The sequence below is a fragment of the Vombatus ursinus genome, unplaced genomic scaffold, assembly GCF_900497805.2.
Source record: "Vombatus ursinus unplaced genomic scaffold, bare-nosed wombat genome assembly UNPS02014799.1, whole genome shotgun sequence".
NCBI lineage: Eukaryota > Metazoa > Chordata > Mammalia > Diprotodontia > Vombatidae > Vombatus > Vombatus ursinus.
In genome coordinates this window covers 18,160,264-18,175,627 of record NW_020954577.1, presented here as the reverse complement: position 1 = coordinate 18,175,627, position 15,364 = coordinate 18,160,264, and the positions used below count along the sequence as shown (strand labels likewise).

The 15,364-nt window shown below is 46.1% G+C and overlaps 1 long non-coding RNA gene across 2 annotated transcripts in view; it reads left to right on the top strand.

Moving 5' to 3' along the window:
- The first annotated feature begins 8,768 nt into the window (after positions 1-8,768).
- The window catches only part of LOC114050512, a 62,331-nt gene continuing 55,735 nt past the window's right edge, over positions 8,769-15,364 (top strand). For both annotated transcript variants that reach the window (XR_003570016.1, XR_003570015.1), the window contains exons 1-2: positions 8,769-8,954; positions 9,803-9,911. This is a non-coding gene — a long non-coding RNA (uncharacterized LOC114050512). The remainder of the gene's footprint in view (positions 8,955-9,802; positions 9,912-15,364) is intronic.

Here is a 15,364-nt window from a genome sequence, read left to right as displayed (position 1 = left end):
GCAGCTTCCAGTGGGGATTTTTATGATGTTCTTTGTACCTGCGTTAGTGACAGCCACTTGGTGGTGTCTATTTATAGACGTGTGGCTGACTTTCATATCGATAAACCCAACCTAAGTCACTGGGGAAGGAGGGTTAGCCTTCCAGTCTGCTTCTGCCCCTTGTCTACAGGGCCCTCAGAAGTAGTCTGTTGGGAAACAGAAACGTTGCCCTCCAGGGTGTACTGTGTGTTACAGGAGAAATGTTACTGTGGCTTAGGCCAGGGGCAGCCGCAGACATCCCAGGGGGTATCGGGGCTTTCCGGGAAAGGACAGACTTTGCCTTCTGTGCTAGGGCTAATACTTACTATTAGATCATAATGGGAAACTGTCATCCACGTGTCACTAATAAAACAATTGAATATTTAAATGTTCAACCTGCAACACCTAAGCTGCTTAGCTGCCCTGTAATCTGACCTGGTTTGTTTCCAGGTGAACAAATTTGTCTTCACCTTATCTCACCTTTTGTAATTTTATCATCATGTAATTCTTGCTCTTCCCCCCACCCCCTTTTGCAGCAGCTTGGCCCCTTAGAAGAAAAACCTACTTTTTAGAAAAAGATACATTGTACACAAGTGTCTTGCCTCCTTTGACTGTGGGGCTTTATTATCAGCATTTTATTGAAGGCAGCAGACCCACCTATGACTGACTTGCCTCTAAGTAACAGTGCCCGAGTTCTCTAAATGAACATTGAAATGACCTTTCGGTCTGAGCATAGCAGGGGGCAGGGTACTGCTTTTTCCCCCTCCACTCAGGACTCTGGAATGATTTGGATATGTTTAATCTTTCTTGCTCATCTCCCTGGGGCCTCTTGAGGCAAAGCTGAAATAGGTTCTGTTGTGTTGGGAAGACCTCTCGTACCCTCTTGGTGACCCCCAAATCCCTGCACCCAGACTGGGCTGACCAGGGAGGCTCTGGAGGCAAGACGTGGTGAATTCTTCTGTTAGCGCAGCCTAGCTCCTACCCCACTGCTGTATCATTTTAAATAGTGGCTAGAGTCACTACTGTTAATGTTACTTCATGGAAAATCGTCTTGAGGACTGAGTTCCTGAAAAATTAACTGTTCAGCTACAAAACTTGTTTTCTTTTCTCCTGTTCTAGTTTAATCATTTTCACATGGGTTCATAGAACATTTCTTGAAACAAAATTGGAAGAACTTTAGGGGGGAATTACTCCTTGTTCTTGATAAAATGACTTTTTTTTTCCTCTAAGGGATTTTTTCCCACTGTCCTGATAATTATTTCATTAACCCAGTATTTCCGGTCACCACCAAATCATATTACAATGAAGAAAAGTTAACTTCCCAGCATTAACTTTTTAAACTTTCAGGGTAGTAAAAGTACTCAAGGAACTTTGTAAGCACAAAGAAAGAAATGACTTTTTGGAATATTAAAATTCTATGATAGGAGAGAAATGTCAATATTCAGTAAGTTTATCTCTGACAAAATTCTGGATTGGGGGGATCACTCCCTGATGGGAGCTATCAGAAACCAGGCACCGATACGTAAGGGTCTGCCAAGAACAATGTGTTGCATTTCAGTTTCCACAAAAAAGCACTTTGGCTTAAGAGATGTAATGAGCTAGCCTGGTGGGCTGGGCAAGGCTGGGCAAATAGAACCAAGGCCTTCAGGCTAGTTGGGGAACTGTAGAATTGTCAATGTTAGCCCCTCAAAAGGAGCAGGAGAGCATCTCTACTTGGGGAGTAGGGGAGGGGGGATTATTGACATAAAACTTGTATAGGTGGGAGGAAAAAGTATTGGAAGACAGGACCCTTGGGTCGACAACTTGGCAAAGACCATCCTCATTGGGCTTCTTCTAAATCTTATTTCTCTCACATCTACACTTTCAGTATAATTCTAACTGTATTGTAACAATATATTTTCTGTAAGAACACTTTTCATGTAATGCTTATTGTAAAATAACATCACTAAAGCAAACTAACCACCTTTCTCTGTACTTTGCAAATATCCTCTGTTCTGCTGTCCCGCTCGGGGCCCTGGACCCTGGTGAACTTTGAGCCCACCCAGCCTGTCCTCAGGGTGCTGTGTATTCTCGGGGGCTAATTCCTAAGCCACACTGCTGGGCCTCCCCTCTCTTCCCCCACCCCACTTTTCATCCCTAGCTCTGGTGTGCCTGTTTTCTTCTCCTTTTAGTTTCCAGCTCCTTGTGCTGGCTTAGCCCAGAGCCTGGCACATAGTAGGCACTTGATATGAATGACTGTCCTCCTTCCCACCCTCCCTTCATCTCTTGTTTTTTTCCCTAAGTGAAGTTGACGTACTCGCTAGAAGGGTGCTGGTTTTTCTAACAGAAACTTGCCATCCTGAAAGGCGGACCAGGGTCTGATAACCCAGGCTCATCTTTACCTGTAGGGCTTGAAGGTCTGCCAGACCTTCACAGACATTTGCTTATTAGAATGTCCTAGTAGCCCTGAGATGGGGGTTCATACTGGAGTGAAGTGCTGTCCTCCTTTTGTAGACAAGGAAACAAATTTAAGTGAAAGGACTTGTCCCTGCTCCCAAGTGTGGGAGATGCAGCGTCCACCCAGGCCCCTCCTGGCTCCCGGGCCTGCTGCCAGATACCACGCTTCCTCCACTCAGCCAAGGGAGAGGCATTCTTTGGCCAGTTCTCTCCCTCTTTGGTGAGAAGTTGGCTCTTCAATTGTCCCTATCACAAAGGAACATCTTAACAGAGAATTCTCTGGCTAAAAAAAGACTTAGAATGACCTATAGACAAGCCAAAGTGTGATGGTAAGAGCCGTGGCCATAGAAGGTCTGCATCATTCACCAACAACCATTGGTGTATGAGAAATGGTATAGATCACGTGCCGCTCTCTTCAGTGTCATGACACCAAGGGCCTGAACACAACGGGGGGATTATGCGGTCTCCTGGCTTTTAGTCTCATCTAGGAAATCCTGTAAAACAGATGAGGTGGTCCATGCCCTACTGAGATTGACTTCCCTCTTGTAAGCATGCAATTCACAATATCCCAGAGGAAAGCTATATTTAAAGGAGGAAAACCAACCGTGGAATGAGCAACCATATGTACTCAAAGATGTCCCCAAACCCTTGGAATCACTAAGTACCCCGAGTATGAAGGCCCTTCCCATATGGCCTCCCTCCAGCATTTAGAGGCTTCTGCAGTCTGGTTCCAGCGTCCCTCCCTTTCACACAGTCTGCAGCTGGACTGCACTCTTGCTGTTTCCTGAGCCCAGCATCCTTTCTCCTGCCTCTGATCCCACCCAGGCCATCCTTCCTCATGCCTCCCTCTTGGAACCCCTAGCTTTCTTTGATAACTCGGCCTAGGGGGCATGTCTTCTGGGATGCCTTCTAGGGTGCTTGGTCTTGGAGACTCCTACAGTCCAGCTAGTCCTAGTACTTGAGGACTGGGAATTGGCATTATACACCAGGACCGGCAGAAAGAACATGCTTTCCCAATCGTCTAAGAACATTTCATTCAAAACAAAACAAAGTTCAAATTTTTTAGATATCAGTTCTTACTGGCCGAGTCTGGGCTGGAGAGTTTTATGAAAGTGAATTTGCCTTTAACAAATTCAGTTTCCTTGAAGAAGAGGGGAAAATTCCCCTGAAAGTCCAGCTGGAAAATATTCTGAATTTTAACATTCCATGAAGATCTGGTTGAAGGAGAAGGATGAAGACAAACGTGTGTGATTTTTAAACACACATATTCTGAAGTAACAAATGAGGGCTGATTACATGCTTGCAAAAAATGATTTGCTACAGCTTTATTTCCTATGTCCACCTTCCCTGATCTAGGATTTTAAATAATCCATTTAGAAAGGGGAAAAAAAAAAAAGAAACTCTTGTACTTTTTAGAGCGATAACTTGTGAGGGATACACCTACTTCCTGACCTCTCTAGGAGAATCTCCCTGTCCTCTAGGAAAACTGAAGCATTCAAGAGCCAGTTGTCAATGGGTTAAGTTCTCCTGGAGGGTTATAGGCAGTAATTTCTTGTGACACCAGCCCTAGAGAGCAGCCGGTTTTGAAATGTGAAGTACTAATGCTTTGCCGTGTGAGACACCTGACCCAGGGTGAACCGTAGAGGAGAAAGGAAGCTAACTGGACACAGACGGAGCCTGGACAGGCCAAAGAAAGCAGGGTGAGAAAATACCACATCGTGGTAAATAGAGGGGGAAATGGAAATGGGGGGAGAGCTAGAAGGAAAAGAGGAAGGAGGGGGGGAGCCAAGCTCAGAGTGGCGTAGGGAGGCCTGAGGAAAAAGTCTGGCGATTCCACACCATGTCAGGTGAAATCTCTCTTAGCTAATGAATTCTTGCCTTCATTCTCTCAGCTCAGTTGATGAAGAAACTAAGCCCCCTTTCAAATGTTCTATTTTTTTTCCCCATGGGTATCTTTCATTTATTTCTCTTCCGTGATTGAAACCTGGTAGTCAGCATGGGGGTTCTCCTCACCCTTTTAAAAAATCCTCTAAGTTCAGGGTCACCAAATCCTGTCATCTCTTCCTTAAACACCTCTCAGATGCACCCATTCCTTTTCCATCCCATGTCCTGATTCGTCCAGACCTTTGTTCCCATGTTTTCAATGCTCCAGGGCGAGTGGGTGAAGTTCCAGTGTGGTGGGCATCCTTTGGTATAAAGTAAAAAAACAAAAACAAAAAACACAACAAAGCCATGCTGTGTGAGATCTGAAGTTTTAAATGTCTGGGAGCTTTATTCCTATGCTTAGAGTTAGTGTGGGGTAAGGGTGGAGCCAGGAAGCTGGGGGTCTCCTTGTAACCTCCGACACAAAGTGTGTGGCCCAGGGCCAGTTACTGCTGCTTCCCGTGCCCTGAGGCACCTTCCGAAGTCTCTGGTCACGGGTGAATTTCCACTGAGATGGAGGGAGGCCTCATTTTTGTCCCTTTTCTCTTTTTTTAAATTAAATTCTCTTTTCTATTAGGAATTTAACCGTTATTGACCAAGGTTAGCATGAACATTCGAGGAACAAAAAAGAGAATTGTTTCTGTAACCACGGACTTCTGTTTTATAGTTTTCAGAAGCTACGTATTAAATAGAACACGGACGTCCTGTTGTGTCTCCTTTGGGCTGTGTTAGTGTGCTTCTCTGTATAGTTTCCCCCTCCTTTTCTCGTTTTGTGGGAGAAGTTTCTATACCAGGAGTCCCCTCTCTGCACTGCCGCTCCCCCCTTGGCCACCGCCAACGATGACACAAACAAAAAGTTAAATTGTTATACTGGAGTTCCTTCAACTTACAGGTTGGCTGCTTCAGTCTTTCCTGTACCGCTGCCAGACAAACACAAACGCTGCTCTCATGGCTGCACTCCCATACATCCTGACTAGCCCACTGTGGCTCCCCGTTGCCTACTTGATCAAGTCGAGACCCAGCTGCCTGACCATCCTTCTTTGCAGCTCATCCTCAGCACTAAAGAAAACCCTCCTTGTGGGAGAAGGCCTTGGGGGCCATGCTGGGGGCTTCAGGTCGGATGAGGGTCCGAGGGTCTCTCGTCTGTCTGAGGATCAGCCAGTCTAGGTGGGGAGAGGCTCATTCCTAATTGAATGGCAGGGTGATGGATCGGGCGCAGCAACCCTCGAAGGTAATCTGAAAAAATAGTTCCAGACTGGCCCATGGGCTTGGCTGGTGTAGGTACTCACACCTGCCTTTGAACCAAAGAGGCATCTTCTGCACCACTTCTGCTGGGGTCAGGTAGGACTGCTTCATTCAGTCAGTCATTTATTCACTTAAGTCATTATTTGTGAGTCACCCTTGTATGGAAGACACTCATTGAGACAAAGGCCTGTCTTCAAGAAGTTTGAATCTAATAGGAGAGACTAGGCAATTATGGGAAATATAATCCAATCACAATGATTATGTGAAGCACCATGAGATACAAACAGAGCCCAAAGAGGGGAGATCTCTCCTGAGGGATGATCAAGTAAGGCTTCCTGGAGGAGGCATCAAGGACAGGATGGGACCCAACCCTAGACAACTTTGCAGGAAGGAAGGAGAGGCAGTGAGGATGGGGTGCTCTGGGGAGCTTTGGCAGTATGGGTACTATGAACACATTGATGGGGTGTGTTAAGTTTTACAAGGCACCTTCACCAAAACAAATGTGGCTAGCCGTATTTTGGGGGGTAGGGTTGAAGGAAAAGAGCTGATACCTATGTGGGTGCCCAGCCTGAAAACAGCAACAGGCTGTGTGAGAACGGAATCTGTGGAAATGTTTGCATGAAGCCTGCCTTGCCTAAATCTCAATATATTAATCCATGCTGACCGCCAACAGCTGCGTGATCTCTGCGGCTGCCGGCCAATTAGGATTCATCCCGAAAGGCTGTTTGTTGCACTTTCTTGGTGGATCCTGAGAAGAAAATCCACTTTTATTTCCCACAGCCCCCCAGTCATTCCTCCTAACAAAGGAGGACACAGAAGCAGAACAAACCGGACTGGACGGGTCTGGCCGCCTGGGCCTTCTTCCGCTCCTGCTGCCTGGAGGCTTCAAGCTGAGATCTGCTTCTTCTGATGTTTTCCTTGACCTTGTCCTGGAGGTCGCTCAGTGGTTCTCGCTGCCCTCCTCAGTTCACAGTCTTCCCCTGCATCGCTTTGGCCAGGGGTTCCTCTTTCGTGATGGTCCCAATTTCTTTATCAGCCATTCTCAAGTTAGTGGAGATTTGTTTCCAATTGTTTTTCTTGCTACCACAAGGAAGGCTGCTACAAGTATCCCTTTCAATCCAAAGTACTTCCCACCGAAGAGAAATCTTTGAGAGCAGCAGTCTACTCTTAGGAACCTGGGCGGGGGAAGTCCTTTGTCAATGATCATTGTGAGTGTGCAGGGGGCCAGCTCTTTCCCCACTTTATGGTGTTTAAAAAAGCAAATGTGCTTACCTCCACATATAGGTATGAATAAATAGGTGACTATATGGGTATATATGGGTGTAAACTTAGGGGGATGGTGTGGTACCAGCTTTGTCTCGGAAGACCAGGGCAGTTCTGAATGAAAGCGAAGCAGCTGGCGGTGGTTTCTTTACCAAGTAGGTGTCCTGCCCCTTGGCGAAGTGTTTTTTAGGGCTTTAGGAAACGGGCTGCCCTCAGAACCAGTTACTGGTCTGGAACACGTCTTGCTAATGGGGAAAAAATATGCCTCCTCACTTTTTCCTTCCCACAGAGGGGCGTCTTCAATGGTCATTGATCGGAATTGAGGTGGGTTAGTTTCTCTATGAGGTTTTTGGTTAGAGAATCAGAATGTGAGAGGCATCTCTGCAGGAGCCTGTAAGAATCTGCAGTTCTGCTCAAATAGCCGGGAGAGATGAAGCCCTCCCTGCCCACACCCCCTGCACCCCCAACCCTGGGTTTGCCTCACAGGGGAACACGAGAGACAGCGAGGTGTTGGAGGCCACAGTTCTTCGCACTGTTTTCAAAGGAGGAGATTCCGAGGCTTCTCTTCCTCTGGCCTAGGAATGGTCTGCCCCGGATACGGCTGAGGCTGCGAACTGATGATAATGGAAAGTGAAGGGCAGGGCCATCCTCGGCGGGGGCTTGGCCCTGCAGGCTGCCGGAATTCTCACGAGTTACCAATCACTTTCCAAACATCAGGCTGGAGGGCGTGGGGTCAATAAGCAGTCACTGGGGAGGGGCCTCACCCCTGCTCCCCTGGAGTTGTCCCATGTTTTCATTGCTGTAGAAACAGGGCAGAGGCCCGGAGCTCCCCACCAAGGTTCCTGTGACATAATACCTGTGTTTGTGTGTGTGGGGGGGGGATGACAGAGGAAGTCCAAATGCGATGTGTTTCAGGTGGTCATTTCTTCTTGCCCCCACCCCTCTTAGTGAACCAAAGAGGTAAAACCTGGAAACAAGCAGAGGTGGGAGGTGGGAGGTTGCCTCCCAATTGGTATTTCTGAGAGGTTAGAGCAGCATGAGGGGAGAGTGCCCCTCCTCTCCCACTCCTCTTGAGCATTTTGGGTAGATATTGGAGTGTGTGTCGTGACTGTACTTGTTAGGGGTTTCAGGAATTGTGGTGGAAGGTTCTTGGAGGCAGCCTGCATGGCCGGGTGGATAGAGTGCTGGACCCTGGATTAAATCGGACTCTGGACACAGACACCTGAGTGACACTCCCTTCCCCCTGCATGTCATTTAGTTACTGAGTCTCGGCTTCCTCATTTTATAAAATAATGCCTTCAGTGTGTCCCTCCCAGTCTTGTCAGGAGGAAATCGGTCAGCTGATGTTTGGAATGACTTTTGCCAGTGATGATTGTTATTCTCTAAAATCCTGTTCAGGATTTCACTGCACAGCCTGGGTCTTGCCAAGCTCTCTCCCCTCCTTTTCTAGTCTCACCACAGTTAAGCTCTCGACCTTCCTCCTGTACCAAAGAGTATATCTGTAAGTGAATTTACTTCACAGCTCAGTATCGTAGGAAGAGGTGCTGAGTTGGAGTTTGGTCTTCCTGCCTTGGACGTGATCAAAGCTGTCCCTCTCCCGGTCCGCTCTGTGAGCCTGGCACTTTCCCCATCGGGTGGTGGTGAGGACCATCTGAGATCACCAATGAGTATGTTCTGCAAAGGCCTCTGGGGACTCTCTGGGGGCTCCGAAGGAGTGCTGCCCCTTCCCTTTGAGCCTGAGCAGTCAGCAGTCCACCTTCTAGGCTGTTGGAGGAAGGAAGGGAGGAGCCTGTCCTAGCATACAGAGCAGATAAGGAGGGCTCTGCCAAGGGTGGGGCTGGCGGTGATGACTCCTGTGACACCACTGAGGGCGTTTTCTGTAATGAGGGGTGATCTCAGGGTGTGCGTAGCTGTTCTCAGTCATACCTGAAATTTTGCCGTGTGGTACCACTCTGGGAGACAGACCCTGGCCTAGATGAAGTTTGGGGCTGACTCAATGATGCTTTCCTGACATGACTCCCATGCTGGCCAAGCAGCCGGAATCTTCCATTGAGGGAAGGCTAAAGGAGGTGCGATTTATGGGGGACAAAATCCGGAGGAGGACAGAAATGGGTGGGTGGGTGGCGGTAGGAGTTAGGATGACAGCGTGAGTAAAACCACCTTACCGCCTGCCACCAACACTCAGACCTCTGCCTGGCCTATGCGACCTCTTCTGGGGTTGGGGTCTGTAGGCCTGGGGAGGGTTACAGAGAATTACTCGCCATAGCAATGCCAGGCACTACTATTTAGTTGTAAGTTTGGGGACTTTGTGGGTAAATGCCTCTTGGAGTCTAGAAAGGAACTTAGAGGCAGCTCCTGCGCCCAACATGCTGCCCCAACCACATTGCCCTGGAAACATTCCCAAGAGTGGTCAGAACCAGATTTTAATATAATATGCAGCCCATAAGGACCCTGCTACGCTGTTGAGTGGCCCCTGTTTCTGTTTGAGTCTGATATGGCTGCTCTGGTCCGACACCCCCAGTCAGCAGATAAGAAACTGAGATCCAAGACAAGAGAAGACTCGGCACGGGTCACAGGTACAACACACAGCCAAGCGTTGTAAGCCCAGTGCTTCATTCAGCCTGCCATCTTGGGGGTTGTAGGCCTCTCATGGGGAAGTGCACAGCTTGCATTTTCTCTAGGTAGGACTGGCCCTGACCATGTGGGGATAATGAGGTTTCACAAAGATGCAGGGTCCTATCTGGAAGTGACCACAGAGTAGGGGGTTATCTCTTGGTGACCTGTGAATACCTCTATGCCTTCAGCACCTGAAGTGAGAAGGGCACCTGTGGCTGCCTCCAGGCTTTCCTAAACATTTCACTTAGGTGCACAGTGTTTTCTATGTTTATTTTCTTCTTTGGGACAAAACTCCCTGAAGGCCAAGTCTCTGCGTGTTGTGTGTGACCTGTAGTAGTCACCTCCTTGTGGGTGAGGATCAGCGTCAGGATAACAACCTCCATGAAAACCATCCCAAGGAGACCTCTCAGGTGAGTTATCACTTTTTGCGCCCCAGGAGGTGTCTGCAGGGTAAACTTGGGAGTGGATGGGGAGGCCTCATACAAGCTTTTGGCTGATGAGGCATACTTGGGAAGAGGGTGAATCTTTCTGCTAGTCTTGGCTTAGATTCAAAGCATATGGAAATCTAAGTCAATCATCAATACAGCTTTAAAAAAATTTCACTATCGTTCCAATTCTACAATTTTTTTTAAAGTGTCTGCCATATACAAGGCACTGGGCTGGGTTCTAGTGATGTAACTAGAAAAACAGATAAATGATACTGTTCTTGCCCTCAAAGAGCTTCCATTCTACCAGAGTGATACAATGTTCACACAATTAAATAAATATAAAGTGATTTTGAGAAGGAGGGAGGTTGGGGGAAGGATATAAAGACTTGTGTGGAGTGATACCTGAACTTTGCTCCCTCTTTATGCTGTCCTCGAGTGCCTTCCATGGATAGAGACATGGAGCTGGACTGAGCCCTGTGTGGAGTCCTACAGGGAAGCCTGCAGGTGGAGGAACTCACAGCCCATGTGGGGAAATGAGCAGGAAGGATACATGTACGGTGCTTGACTGTGCAAGGCAGCCCGCAGAAAGAGACTGGATAACCAGAACAGTTGTGTGCTCTTCCAGTGCAATGTCTAAAATTCCAGAATAGTTTGGAATGACTCACTGGGTCTTATCCCACAATAACAGGTGGATTCCTGGTGCCTCACTCAAGGGAACTGGTTATTTAACCTTGTACCATCCTGGTCTTACATCATCTTTTTATTTTCTTGCCCTCTATAACAATATCAGTTTTAACTTAATTTGGTTTGTACTAATTTGCCATTTCTAGCTGGTATGGAATACAAATGATCTCTGTAAGCACTTTCCTTTTTAATGGCGAGATCTCAACAGAGATGAAGGTGAGAGTTTCAGAGCATTTCTGCTTAATTGACATTCAGTGTGGTTGTGGGGCAAGCTAATTCTATGATTTGCCTTTTGAAGTTTATATTCATGACAAAATAAAAGAGACTAGATCTAGGCTAAAGAACAGAACGTAAGAGATTATCCTCAAAGTTAGGAAAACCATGGAAAAGTTCAGAAATAGGAAGAGATGAGTTATGGCTGGCAGTGATTTTATTTCCATTCTCTTTCTATTCCTCCTTCTTCTGTTCTGACTCGTCTTTCCAAGACTCTCCTAACCTTTTCACTGCCATCCAAAGGGTATTGAAATAAGCTTCCTTCCTGAAAGGCAGATCGATGGCACAATGGATAGAGCATCAGCCTGCAATTAGGAAGACCTGAGTTTGAACCAGCCTCAGTTACTTTTTAGTTGTGTGATCTTCAGCAAGGCAATTAACTTCTATTTGCCTCAGTTTCCTCACTGTAAAAATGGGGATGATAATAGCAATTATCTCCCATGGTAGTTGTGAGTATACAATGAGATTTAATATTTGTAAAGCATTTTGCAAATTTTAAATAACTTTATAAAATAAATTTTAAATAACAAATTTTAAATAAATGCTTGTTATTATCACTGTCCCCTCAACTACCTATGCCTTCTATTGCATCACAAAATGAGGGGAATCTGTTGCTTTGGTTCTACTTTCTCTCAGCCTCTGAGCTCACCTTGTGTTTTCCTGGTTTACTCACACCTGGAATTTGGAATGAAGGAGCTGTTTAGGACTGGAGTGGGTCTATTGAGTTCCAAACTCCTGGTCAGCTTGATTCAACTCACTAGCCTTTACATCTTGTAGTTTCCCCCTCCACCCCCTGCTGCGTTTGTCCCTGCCCAGACTGTTAGGCAGGATAGGGCTACTCTCCTTAGTCAGAGGTCTGCTGAGCAAAAGGGGACACACCCTTTCCTCTAGGGCTTGGGGTTCTACTTCCCCGAACTTCCCCTTTGTAACCTTTCTCCTAGAGGGAATTGGAGTAGATTTCAGTTCAGCAAATTGATGAGGATTTTATGACAAAATTTATTAAAACCGGATTGCTTAAAAATGGTTTTCCCTCCCCTTAGGGAAGTTACAAGCAACATTTCTGCTGCCGTAGTTTACATAGTTAAACAGACCTCGGACTTTAGAGTCTTGGGAATAATTGTCAGGAGGTAATTTAGTACGTTTAATGGAGCTACAATTTCCTAAACGAAAGTTATAGCAGCATGTAAAATATAAGGCAGAAAAATGAATTAAAGAAGAAAATTCCTCTTTCTCAAGTAGTGTAGGTCTTTGCAATCATGTTCTATAACTCTAGGGTTTTTTTTTTAATCTTATTTTTTTCAATTAACAATCATTTATTTTCTCTCCCTCTCATTTCAGGGAAGAGAAGAAAAGCAAAACTTTTGTAACAAACATGAATAGTCAAGTAAAAATATTTCTTCTTGAGTCCCTCACCTCTCTCTCAGGAGGTGGGTCCATGTGTCATTTGTCATCGAAATGGTAGTTGGTCATTACATTATATGAAGTTCTCAAGTCTTTCTTTATATTGTTATCGTTAGGTTGCTTTCCTGGTTCTGCTCACTGCTTTGCATCAGTTCATATGAGTGAATCTTCCTAGGCTTCTCTGTACCATCCCTGTTGTGATTTCTAACAGAACGATTGTATTCCATTATACTAATATACCATAATTTGTTTAGTTATTCCCCAATTGATAGGCACTCCATTAGTCTCCACTTCTTGGCCATTAACCACAGAATAGCTATCGATATTTTTATACATATGGGTTATTTTCCTCTTTCTTCAATGTCTTTGGATTTAAACTAAGTGGTATCACTGGGTCAAAAGGACTGTGGAATTTAAAACTTCTGCTTTTATGTATCACTCCTTCCGGGCTACTTTCCAATTCTCACTCTAATCCCACACTGATGGTCTCAGTCCCCAGAGGATGACAGGATGTTCCTCCACTCAGGGTATTAGGAGTAACCCTAAGGAACTGGGGTTAATTTCCAATTTTAAGTCCCATGAGCCCCCAGTGGTGTGTCTCCTTTACTACCCCCCTCATTATCAATAGCCATGCAATTTATAAAAAGATATTTCCTGAGATGGTATAATAACAACAGTTGGTAGAAAGAGTCCCCTCAACAGACTGGATCTTGGAGAGAATGGGCTAAAATCCAGATATCACATGTGATAAAAAGGCAGCAACTCCTAGGCGCTGGTCATTGGGAGTCCTCATAAAGTTCTCCTCGGATAGATATCTGTAGCTCTCTGCTGGTCTTCAAGGACTGGTAGCCTTGTAGAGTCATGAAGTTGCTTCTTTTCAGTGTGTTTGTCACCTTTGTCCTCAGCTCCTCACATAGAAGGGTGTGAAGTGATGTCACTTCAGTGACTGCTGCTTTTCTGGGAATACAACTACCGCTGCCTAGGGGAAGATGAGGACTTCCCTCATGGATCAATAGAAATATCCATGGCTTTGTCATACCTTTGATTCTGTAATCAAATTGGCATTCTCACCTGATAAAAGGATGGCTAGGGCATCTTTTTGTTATATTTATCCGGACTGTAGGTCTTACACTTAATTTCTGTAGTGTTCCTGAAAGTGAAACATAGAAGCTGCTTACAAGTCAGTCACCTTGATTGAAGTTTACAATCAGACCTTGGAGATACAAAGACAACAGTAAAACAGTCCCTGTCCTCAAGGAGCTGACATTCTATTCACAATCGGCTGCCATGTGACACCGAAAGATATGATCACAAGGAATCAAAATGAGGGCATAGGATCAAGCATCTCCAACGCTGGGCACCTAGGTGTCATGCTGGGTCTGGGGTGAGGAGAACCTGAGTTCAAATCTGGCCTCAGACACTTAATAGCTGTGTGATGCTGGACAAGTCACTTCACTCTGTTTGCCTCAGTTTCCTCATCTGTCAAATGAGCTGGAGAGGGAAATGGTAAACCTCTTCAGTATCTTTTGCAAGAAAACTCCAAATGGGGTCACAAAGAGTCGAACGTGACTGAATAACAACAACGTTGTTTCCAATGTTGCTTCCAACTCTAACTCTTATGGTCGCATGAGGTTTTGTGAAACTAGAATCTTTGTAGCCCAGTGCTCAAGACCCCCCAGTCTGGGCTTAGCCTCCCTTTCCAATCCTTCTCAGATTGTTCCCCTTTAGCCACCCTGGAGCAGAACAGCCAAAGTGAAAGAAACCCAGAGAAAATGTTTCATAAGAAGGCAAGAGTGACAGTCAACAGCCCGCTGAGAGATGGAGTTGACAAAGACGTTTTCCTTGAGCAAAGGGAGGTTGGGTAAAATCCAGAACTTTGCTGTTGTGGGCTTTAAAGCAATCCATTTGTTTCTTAGCATCAAAACAGCCCAAGAATACTTGAATGTCTGGGACATAATTAGGCAAAATATTTCTTCCTTTATTTCTTTCTGTTTCTTCCTCTTTCTTTCTTCCTCCCTTCCTTTCTTCCTCCCTCCCTCCCTCCCTCTCTTCCTTCCTTCCTTCCTACCTTCCTTCCTTCCTTCCTTCCTTCCTTCCTTCCTTCCTTCCTTCCTTCCTTCCTTCCTTCCTTCTCCTATCCTCTTCTGGCTCATGGCACCTTTTCACAGACCGCCTTCCTCCTTTATCCTGGCTCATCATCATAGACAGTTGTGTGTGGCCTCCCTTCCCCTGCCAATGGTTTTGATTGGCGAGCTTTAGGGTCTCAGACGGGCTTGTTTATTGACATTCCATGCCCAGTCCAGATGTGGGCGTTATCTTTAGTCTTGGTAGAGGTGCTGTTCTCACATTTCTGCCACAGTTGTCTTAGCTTCATATGCAGGCTCTTTTATGCTCGTTGCTTACACTTTTATGTCTAAGGATCCAGGGCTGGGTAGCAAAATGGGCCTTTTTGGTTCCCTGTTCATACGGTTGTCTTTACTGTAGCCTTTTTTAAACCCCAACCCTTCTCAGTTGAACCCCACAGCATCACTGAAACACAGAGTGATTGTGTCACTCCCAGTTACTGAGCTCCTACCTCTGAGGCTTGGAGGGATGAATAAATACAGCCCCAAAGGAAAACTCCTACAGCCAGGCGGGGGAGAAGTGGGCGTCGACTCTTGTGGGAGCTGAATGTGTGCCCTTAGATGGTCCAGGGCAATAACCAATGCTGATCCACAATGATTTATCAGCTATCTTCAGTGGACCTGGAATTGTGCGCGGAGCGGGAGGGATGTGGGAGGTGGTACAAAGCCACAGCCAGGCTCAGTCCCCCCTCAGGGAGCTTACATTCTTGGGGCCCCAGTTTGTCTTATGCTACCCTTAGCTAGTAGAGAAGCTCAGTGGGATTGTCATTTCATCAGGAAAGTGAAAATTCAATTATATTTGAAACTCAAAGGGAGTACAGCAGCCAATAGGCCTACAAAAGCAAGACCCTTTCCCCTCCTTCCCTCTCGATCACCCTGGGTGCCCAGAGCCAGCTGAGGAGTGATTTTCCCTGCATTCAGTTTAAGTCCTGTTCTCCCTTTCATTCAGAGGGA